At 53.2% G+C, this 10,918-nt stretch overlaps 1 long non-coding RNA gene across 1 annotated transcript; it reads right to left on the bottom strand.

The window, feature by feature from the left end:
• Positions 1–996: 996 nt before the first annotated feature.
• Positions 997–6,555, bottom strand: LOC117796985. Its single transcript, XR_004621791.1, has 3 exons — positions 5,870–6,555; positions 1,633–1,794; positions 997–1,534 (listed from the first exon to the last, which is right to left on the bottom strand). It is a non-coding gene; the product is annotated as an uncharacterized LOC117796985 (long non-coding RNA).
• Between the last annotated feature and the right edge of the window lie 4,363 nt (positions 6,556–10,918).

The raw sequence follows: 10,918 nt of genomic DNA on the forward strand, positions 1-10,918 counted from the left end.
CCTTTCTAACAATGCCCCAGGTGCCACCCCTGCTGCTGGTCCTGGGACCCCACTTTGAGAACCACAGAGCTCCCCATGCCGAACATCTCCAGACTGAACTGAAGCCTCGCTGGGGCTCTCTGGGCTCCTGGGGGTACAAAGGCCCTCGTGGTTAAGGTTGGCCCCCACTGAAATGGGTTTGAAGCTGCCATCCAGGACCTCTGTCCTTTTCCAAAGGCTCGCTCCCTCCCAGAAGCTGGATGCCGGTGATTGGCAGGTCCCCAGAGTACACCCCAAACGGGCGGATGCAACTCCATCTGTTAGAGCAAATGCCCTGAAAACCAGAGGCCTCCCTCCAGGAGCTCATTATTTACCGATCGCTAAGCCAGCAGCAGCGAGCGTCTTCCCTTGGCTGCCGCTCTGTCTCTGCGGACAATGCGAGTCTGACAGGTGTCGCCGAGCGCCCGCTGAGGTCCCTCTCCCCAGCTCCACCCCCTACCTGTGGACCCTCACAGAGATTTCTGTGCGGAAAGGCTCTCCCGGTCTTCAGAAACGCTTGGCAGAATTTGCACTACACCTCCCTCCGTCTATGTCAACTGTTCATTATAGTGAGGACCACGGCCCCTGCGAAGTCAGCTTTCTCTCTGATGGCTGAATGTGGAACAGAAGCATCTTCCAATCAAGCCAAATCCACAAGTGCCTTCCGAGTGCATTTGGATGCCTGCAGATCCCCGTGCGGTCTGGCACAGGAAGCCCCGGATTCCAGACTCAGGAGGCACGGGGCGCTTCCCTGCAGGGGGACCAGAGTGCGTGGAGACTGCTGTGTTTGGGGTGCACGTCAGCCGCCTCTTCTTACCTTTGCTTTGACCGGTTTGCTGGAGTCAGGTCACACGAACACTATTACTGTCAACATGTCACTACTTGAATAGGCAGAAAAATATTGAAAGGCTATTTCTTTCTCTTTTTTTTAAGATTTATTTATTTATTTGAGAGAGAGAGAGAGTGCGTGGGTGGAGGGGCAGATGGAGAGAGGGTCTCAAGCAGGCTCAGTGCTGAGCGTGGAGCCCGACGTGGGGCTCGATCTTACCACCCTAAGATCACAACCTGAGCCAAAACCAAGAATCGATGCTTAACTGACTGCACAGCCCAGCGCCCCAGAGAAAATACTGAGCAACAGGGAAGGACACGGTTTCTGTTTCTGTGCAGCATTCCAACACGACTGTGGAGTTCTGTCTGATAGAAAGAGAGCACACACTGTGTACATGTTGGCCTCTGAGCTCGGGGCCCGCACACACACACACACGAGACGTCTCAGAGTGATTGAAAACCGCGATCCTTCCACCAGCTCTTACTCTGAAATCACACGGGACCACGGCCTGGCCAGTGCTCTCCTCTGCCGAAGGGGACAGCACAGAACACTGTGCTGGGTCATCTCATGGCTGAGGATGGCAGGACACGGGAACTCCTGGAGCAGTGCGTGGCCAGGCGGCTTGTGGAGAAGTAAATCTGGTGCTGACCCGAGCCCGGAGCTGATGCAGACCTGCGTCCCCGGCTCCTGACCAGTGTGGAGAAGCCGTGTGACTACAGTTGCTGCAGACGGATGTCTGTCTGTGAGACCCCCCCCCCCAACCGCTACCCCTGCCACGTGCTGACCTGGACCCATCACGGCACACTTGGCAGCCCCGGGGAGCGTGAGAAGTCAGAAGCTGCCTTCTGAGGGAACGCGCTCCCCTTCCACTAGAAACGGTGTCTGGTGTCCGTAGGAATTCTCCCGTGGGTGTACATGTGTCCACAGTGGGGGATCTTGCCTGTAGCCTGAGTCCCGACAAAGGGGACGGGATAGGACAGACCAACGCAAGTAATCAAGGACCAAGGTCACGTTCAGCAGAGCAGCGTGGCGCATTTCAGAGCCACAGTGGCTCCACGTCCCTGGGCCGAGGAGCTGGCCCCTCTCACGGGGGAGGCACGGTGCCTCCAGGAGTCCTGCTCAGAGGGAAGGGGGGACACGCGGGTCCTGTGGCCCTGGCCCAGGATGTGGCTGAACCGGCCCAGCGCTCACCTCCCAGGCTCCGAAACAAACAGAGGCCTCAGCACGACGGCAGAGGCCCTCCCAGGGCACGTTCTTCTGTGCCCCCATCAGAGCCCGGTGCTGACTCCGGGCTTTGCCTGCTGCTGGCTCGCGCCCCTCACTCCAATGAGCGAGGCCCAGCAGCGGGGCCCGCACAGCCTTTGCACCTGCGGCCCTCCTGGGGCCTGCGGAGCTGCGGGGCACATGCAGGAGGGGGAACGACATCAGACAGGATGGGGCTCGGAGGGGCGAGCTGAGGCTTCGTGGCCTGGTCCACAGAGACACACTGTCCTGGTCTGTCCTAGTCGTCGGCACGTCCTGGAACAGTGTGTGTGCTCTGGTTCACTGAGCCTGGCCTCACACGGCCCGTTCAAACTCCCAGCGCTGGAGGGTAGGTGGGGCAGAAGGGGGCTCAGAGCCCTACGGAAGCAGTGGCAAGGCTGGTTTGGAGCACCCGGCCCTCTCCACCACCCCGTGGCCCAGTGTCGGTGCATCTGCAGGCTTNCTTTCCTTCCTTTTTTCTTTTTTTTTTTTTTTTTTGGTCTCCAAATCAAATAATACTTTAATCTGAAAGAATTTAATTAAAAGAAATCCCCCTCCCTTCATTTTCTTATTCCATGCCTCAGGCAGGACGACCCAGGCCGAAGCTCTCCCCTGTCAGTTCGAATGCAGTGAGGACACCTGGCTGCAGCCTCGGGATGTGGGGAGCTGAGGGCGTCACACGGGGCCTGGAAAGAAGGGAAGCTTCGGCCATTCACAGCCCAGGGAGCAGGGCCGGCTGCAGGTGCATGGCGCCCCCTCCCCAAATAGTGGGAATCCAGACAAAGAGCCCCAAAGGCAGGACCTGTGGCCCCGGGGCGGGACAAGGGCAGAAGCAGCGGAGCCGGTGGGGAAGCAGACAGCCCTCGGCCCCGAGGGAGCGCCTCGGGAAGGGGGGACCTGCCCCTCAGCGGAGCCCGAGCATGAACACCTGAGCCAGTGAGGAGTGGAGGCAGAGCTGGGTGTCTCCGCAGTGTCTCTGTGCTGTCCTGGACCACAGGTGGGAGGGGGCTCGCCCCGGCTGCCCTCCTCTTCGGCGGCGACACAGCGCTGGGCACGTCTCCCCAGGCTATCTTCCCGGAAATGGCCTTTCTGGGGCACTGGGCACCTGATGCGGGCGTGCCTCACACACACACACACACACACTCACACACACTCACTCGTACACACACCCTGTGTACACACATACCATATATCCACACACCCTCACACACACACACCGTATGCATATCCGTATGCTAGTCTACCCTACACACACACACACGCTCACACTCACACCCACTCACACCCCCCCATACATACACACATACAGACAGATCCACGTAGGCACCATGAAGTGTGTCATCTGTGGGTTTCTGCTGCCACCTACAGGTTTGGCTGTTCCCAGAAGCCCATCACAGAATGAAAGCACCTTGAGATCTCGACAGGATCCCTGTGTCCAGGGGCAACTGCTATTCTTCAATTCGAGGGCCACGGAGGTTTCCGTTAGGAAGAGGAGGCATGTGGTCCTTAGATAAGTGGTCTACCACCGCGATTTACTAGAATCTGCTTTCCTCTCTCTTGGGCTCTGACCATCACCGGGGATGCGTGTGTGCTCAGGTGTGTACGTGCATGCGTGTGCACGTGGGAGTCCTGTGTGCGGTGTGTGTGCATGCCCGTGTGTGGCTCCTGGGAAGGCGTTCCTGTGTGAGGAGCCCAGCCGGAGAGAGCTCCAGAGTCACACGGGGGTTCGGCAGGAGGACGACAACATGAGCTGTGAATTCAGAGCGAGCTAGTGCCTGCGGATAGCCCTTGGCACCGCCTGGCTCAGGCTTCCAGATGAACCAGTTTGGAGACCTTCCCCAATGAGTGTGAGCAGAGCTCCGTCTGAGAGCCTGAGCACGGTTCTCCACACCCCTCAGTGTGCCTCTGCTCCCCCCCAGCGGGAGAGCCGTGGTCTGCATCGGGCTCAGCAAAGTGTTCACCGTAAAGGGCCAGGTAGTGCCTATTTTTGGTTTTCGTGAGCCGTATACCTCTGTTATAATGACTCAGCTGTGCCCATGTAGCCTGGAAAAAGCCACTGACGATGCACAAAGCCCACAATGAATGAACATACATGCACACAGAGTTCCAAGAAAATTTCACTGAAGGGCAATGAAATTTGAATTTCACAAATTTTTCACCTGTCATGAAATAGTCATCTTCCTCTAATATGTTTCCTTCATTTAAAAATCCAAAAATCACTCTTCACCTGCCTTCCATGTCCAAACGGGCTACGGTGGATTTGGCCACAGGGGCTGCCGCTCACCAGCCGTGGTTTCTGTCACTGACTCGGGCCTGGAGCTCTATGACTACTGTCAAGTTACGCTGGGTTTTGAACCACTATGGGATATCAGTGCCCTGCAATATTCTCAACGCGGTTGCTGGTCTTCCATCTCGTGCGCGATGGCAAATCTGACAGCAGCTATTTCTTTCTCCACCAAGGGGAATCGTGAAGCCGAGTTCCCGTTTCAGCTTTGTGGATGATTTCACCCACAACTTGAAGCCATAGACCACCTGGACAGCAGCACCCCCTAACCTCCGGCTCCGAGAAGGGATCAGCGCAACAAACTGGGGATGGCGATTTGTGGTCTTGTCTTTTCTAGCATTGTTGCTTTGAAGACCGTCATAGGCATATCTGCGCTGCTATACGCGTCCCGAATAAAGTCTGCAGGGAACCGGGAATAACGCTTACAGGTGTCTGCATGGGGCCGGTGTGTGAGGCTGCAAGGGCTGGAGACCCACGCCTAAGTGTGGGGTTGGAGAACCATGTTCTTTGAGACTTTCTCTGGGTGCCATTAGATCTTTCTGTTTTGAGGATTCCAGTAAACTTTTAAAGATGATAGTTAATTGCACCTGTCATACAACCAACTCAAAACATGGGGAAAAAACAGATAGGTTCAAAAACACCATTTTCCGTATTTCTGACCAGTTCCTTTGTTTGCTCATTAGTTTGTTTAATTAAAGGCACACTTCTTGTCCTTCTGCTTGTAACACTTTGCTGGGTCAATTTGTACGTCATCATCAGTCTTTGCTGTACCTCAGTACGAGCACATGGGACGAGGGGTCACGGTTCCGTTTTCAGATGGAGCCGGAGAATTGGGACGAGCGACCAAGCAGCAGGTGGGCGTGGCAACACTCTTATATCAGAAGACCTCTGCGTTCCTTCTGTCCCTGCTATTTTAAAATTTCACAATTCTCCAAATGAGATACCGAATTCTTTCAAAGAGAAGATAAATTGAAACTTGGCCCCTTAGATGACCTCATTGTAATGGTGAGACATAGGCCCCTTCATGCCATTTTGCCTTTAATAACACTAATTATAGGCATGCAGACTGTTATCATATCGCACCAGAGGGAACCTCAGGGAGGGAACCGTGGGGATCCTTCAACGATGCAGTCCTGAAGGCTCCATATCGGTTTTCAAGGGTCAAATCTTTGTTTCCCTCCCATTTATAGACTGAACTGTGCCCTCCTCCATTCGTACATTGAAGCCTTGACCCCAGTGTGACTGCATTTGGACACAAAGCCTTTAAGGAGGTACGTAGGGTATAATGAGGTCCTGAGGGTGGGGTCCTAATCTGATAGGACTGGTGACATAAGAAGACACACCAGAGATCTCTGTCTCCACACACACATGAGGCCACATGCGGACGGAGTGGGAAGGCAGTTGTCTGCAACCCAAGGAGCAGGGCTTCCCCAGAAACCAGCCCTGCCCACCCCTTGATCTCAGCCTTTCCAGCCTCCAGAACTCAGAGAAAATACCTTTCCGCTGTTTGAGACCCTCTCCTCCTCTCCCACTGAGCGATGCGCTGTGCCGGTGCAGGTGCGCCTCCAGACTTTTCTCTCCCAGGTGTCTCAGTTCGGCGCTGAAAAAGATCGCTTCCCTCGAGAGCTCAATCCTAAGCAAAGCCCTTACACGTGGTCTCTATCTTCTTGCAACAGTTGTCAGCTCTCCGCAGACGTGGCTGCTCCGTCCCTCTCTCTCCAAGCCCCACAGGGCCTTGGGATCATCCCGCCACACACATCAGAATGACTTGTGAAATTCGGCCGAAGACACAAATGCCCCAGGGCTGCCCGTCTATGGCCCTGGCTGAATGCTAACAGTCCCAGGGAATCTGAGGACTCTCAGGGGACACAGAAGCGGCACCTGGGGCTGTCGGAGGGGCACCTGAGACTCATGTGGGGACTTGGAAAAAGGACAGGCTCACGCCCCACCTGCAGAAATCCTGATTCTGGAAATCTCTGCTTGAGCTTCCCCATGGAGCTTTTCCCTTCAGTTTCATGCTTTTCAGCTCCAGGATTTCCATTTGGCTCTTTTCAAATGATTTATCTTTACCATCGTCCTCTGCTAGATGAGACAGCGTTCTCACACTTGGCCTTTGTTCTTGAAACACAGTTTCCTTGCATTCTTTCTACACATTGACCACAGATGACTTGGACTTTCTGGCAGGTGGGCTCTGTGTCCAGGCTTCCTCATGGACCGTCTCTNCACCCCTCAGTGTGCCTCTGCTCCCCCCCAGCGGGAGAGCCGTGGTCTGCATCGGGCTCAGCAAAGTGTTCACCGTAAAGGGCCAGGTAGTGCCTATTTTTGGTTTTCGTGAGCCGTATACCTCTGTTATAATGACTCAGCTGTGCCCATGTAGCCTGGAAAAAGCCACTGACGATGCACAAAGTCCACAATGAATGAACATACATGCACACAGTCTGTTACAATGACTCAGCTGTGCCCGTGTAGCCTGGAAAAAGCCACTGACGATCCACAAAGCCCACAATGAATGAACATACATGCACACAGAGTTCCAAGAAAATTTCACTGAAGGGCAATGAAATTTGAATTTCACAAATTTTTCACCTGTCATGAAATAGTCATCTTCCTCTAATATGTTTCCTTCATTTAAAAATCCAAAAATCACTCTTCACCTGCCTTCCATGTCCAAACGGGCTACGGTGGATTTGGCCACAGGGGCTGCCGCTCACCAGCCGTGGTTTCTGTCACTGACTCGGGCCTGGAGCTCTATGACTACTGTCAAGTTACGCTGGGTTTTGAACCACTATGGGATATCAGTGCCCTGCAATATTCTCAACGCGGTTGCTGGTCTTCCATCTCGTGCGCGATGGCAAATCTGACAGCAGCTATTTCTTTCTCCACCAAGGGGAATCGTGAAGCCGAGTTCCCGTTTCAGCTTTGTGGATGATTTCACCCACAACTTGAAGCCATAGACCACCTGGACAGCAGCACCCCCTAACCTCCGGCTCCGAGAAGGGATCAGCGCAACAAACTGGGGATGGCGATTTGTGGTCTTGTCTTTTCTAGCATTGTTGCTTTGAAGACCGTCATAGGCATATCTGCGCTGCTATACGCGTCCCGAATAAAGTCTGCAGGGAACCGGGAATAACGCTTACAGGTGTCTGCATGGGGCCGGTGTGTGAGGCTGCGAGGGCTGGAGACCCACGCCTAAGTGTGGGGTTGGAGAACCATGTTCTTTGAGACTTTCTCTGGTTACCATTAGATCTTTCTGTTTTGAGGATTCCAGTAAACTTTTAAAGATGATAGTTAATTGCACCTTTCATACAACCAACTCAAAACATGGGGAAAAAAGCAGATAGGTTCAAAAACACCATTTTCCGTATTTCTGACCAGTTCCTTTGTTTGCTCATTAGTTTGTTTAATTAAAGGCACACTTCTTGTCCTTCTGCTTGTAACACTTTGCTTGGTCAATTTGTACGTCATCATCAGTCTTCGCTGTACCTCAGTACGAGCACGTGGGACAAGGGGTCACGGTTCCGTTTTCAGATGGAGCCGGAGAATTGGGACGAGCGACCAAGCAGCAGGTGGGCGTGGCAACACTCATATCAGAAGACCTCTGCGTTCCTTCTGTCCCTGCTATTTTAAAATTTCACAATTCTCCAAATGAGATACCGAATTCTTTCAAAGAGAAGATAAATTGAAACTTGGCCCCTTAGATGACCTCATTGTAATGGTGAGACATAGGCCCCTTCATGCCATTTTGCCTTTAATAACACTAATTATAGGCATGCAGACTGTTATCATATCGCACCAGAGGGAACCTCAGGGAGGGAACCGTGGGGATCCTTCAACGATGCAGTCCTGAAGGCTCCATATCGGTTTTCAAGGGTCAAATCTTTGTTTCCCTCCCATTTATAGACTGAACTGTGCCCTCCTCCATTCGTACATTGAAGCCTTGACCCTAGTGTGACTGCATTTGGACACAAAGCCTTTAAGGAGGTACGTAGGGTATAATGAGGTCCTGAGGGTGGGGTCCTAATCTGATAGGACTGGTGACATAAGAAGACACACCAGAGATCTCTGTCTCCACACACACATGAGGCCACATGCGGACGGAGTGGGAAGGCAGTTGTCTGCAACCCAAGGAGCAGGGCTTCCCCAGAAACCAGCCCTGCCCACCCCTTGATCTCAGCCTTTCCAGCCTCCAGAACTCAGAGAAAATACCTTTCCGCTGTTTGAGACCCTCTCCTCCTCTCCCACTGAGCGATGCGCTGTGCCGGTGCAGGTGCGCCTCCAGACTTTTCTCTCCCAGGTGTCTCAGTTCGGCGCTGAAAAAGATCGCTTCCCTCGAGAGCTCAATCCTAAGCAAAGCCCTTACACGTGGTCTCTATCTTCTTGCAACAGTTGTCAGCTCTCCGCAGACGTGGCTGCTCCGTCCCTCTCTCTCCAAGCCCCACAGGGCCTTGGGATCATCCCGCCACACACATCAGAATGACTTGTGAAATTCGGCCGAAGACACAAATGCCCCAGGGCTGCCCGTCTATGGCCCTGGCTGAATGCTAACAGTCCCAGGGAATCTGAGGACTCTCAGGGGACACAGAAGCGGCACCTGGGGCTGTCGGAGGGGCACCTGAGACTCATGTGGGGACTTGGAAAAAGGACAGGCTCACGCCCCACCTGCAGAAATCCTGATTCTGGAAATCTCTGCTTGAGCTTCCCCATGGAGCTTTTCCCTTCAGTTTCATGCTTTTCAGCTCCAGGATTTCCATTTGGCTCTTTTCAAATGATTTATCTTTACCATCGTCCTCTGCTAGATGAGACAGCGTTCTCACACTTGGCCTTTGTTCTTGAAACACAGTTTCCTTGCATTCTTTCTACACATTGACCACAGATGACTTGGACTTTCTGGCAGGTGGGCTCTGTGTCCAGGCTTCCTCATGGACCGTCTCTATCAACAACTTTGTTTCCCCTAGTGTGAGCCCCATCTCCTTGTTTCTTATTCTGTCCTCTAGTTTCGTTGTAGTTGGTGGCTGAAAATGGAATGTTCTAGGTAAATATGCGGTGACTCTGGAAATCAGATTCCCCCCTCCCCAGGGTTTGCTGTTGTGCTGTTACTTGGTGGTGGATTTTTCAGCTGCTTACATCCCCTCTATTTGGTCACTGATGTCTCTGCTCCATTGGTTTAGTTAGCAAAAAATGTTTGGACAGAGATTTCCTGAACTGCCTGGAAGCAGCAAGTCTCCAAATCTTTGCCAAGGGGCTCTGTGTGCAAGTTGGGGAATGTTTTCAAAACTCAGCCAGGCACTTGGCAACCCTGTCTTAACCTGCGCTTCCTACGGGCTTGGAGTCCCAAGGTCATCCAGAGGTAAAAGCTTCCAGATTTTTTAATTTTTAAAATTTTTAAAATGTTTTCAAAGAGTTTATTTATTTATTTATTTGAGAGAAAGTGAGCGTGTGGGGGGGAGGGGGGAGAGGCAAAGGGAGAGGGAGAAACAGGCTCCCCGCTGAGCAGAGAGCCCGACATGGGGCTTGATCCCAGGACCCTGACATCATGACCTGAGCCGAAGGCAGATGCTTCACTGACTGAGCCACCCAGGCGCCCTACTTCCAGATTTTTTTAAAAAAATTTATTTATTTATTTTAGGGGAAGAGGGCCGAAGGGAGAGGGAGAAAAGTCCTAGGCAGACTCCGTGCTGGGCACAGAGCCCCGTGAAGGCCTCAATCTCACGACCCTGAGACCAGGACCTGAGCCAAAGCCAGGAACTGGAGGCCTACCTGACTGCACCACACGGCATCCCTAGAGCTTCCTGATTTTTCAGGACTTTCAACATTTCGTATTTCCCACTGGGTGGGCAGGTGGGCCGCAGTATTCTACTGCAGGCTGCAGGCCGGCCCAGATCTGATCAACACGCCTTTCCAGGTGGAAGGAAGAACCGTACGCCAGGACACGTGGTTCCCATGCAGACAGGAGGAGCACACGGAGTAAGCCCAGAGAAGCAAGGGCATTTGGGTCTTTGCTCAGGCAAATCACATGCCCTCACACTGCAGAAAGCTGAAGCCAGTCCTTCAGCCCGTTGCCTGTCAGACAAGGCTGCCCATCGACAGGACAGTACAGACTCCCAGCTGAAGTCACACAGCTGTTGATTTGGTAAGTTTTCATAAACAGTTTGATTCCTATAAATAATGTGTACACATGATTAAGGAATAACAATGAAATTCCTATCGAAACAGCCCCGTTTTCTAGGAGCTTCGCGAAGGTCCATTTATTCCCAGAAATTCTCTGTAGGGTGACGAGTGAAAGGAGAGCTGGGGACAAACAGGATGAGTCATCACGCTTTCCCACATCCTCCGCTCATCGGGGTAAACACGTGTGCTCTCCGGTTTATAACAGGAGCATGTGGTCAGGGCAAACCGCCTGTCCTCTTCGTCCCCAGAAACTGCCGTCAGCCCCAGTGGCTCCCTCGCAGGGTTCCTGGAAGGGTGCGATCAGCGGGCAGGCCCTTCCTGGCCAGGGCAACTGCCACCGGTGCGGGCACAGGGGTCGGCCCCACAGCCCGCCTGCC

This window comes from Ailuropoda melanoleuca, chromosome 17 (assembly GCF_002007445.2).
Source record: "Ailuropoda melanoleuca isolate Jingjing chromosome 17, ASM200744v2, whole genome shotgun sequence".
Taxonomy (NCBI): Eukaryota; Metazoa; Chordata; class Mammalia; order Carnivora; family Ursidae; genus Ailuropoda; species Ailuropoda melanoleuca.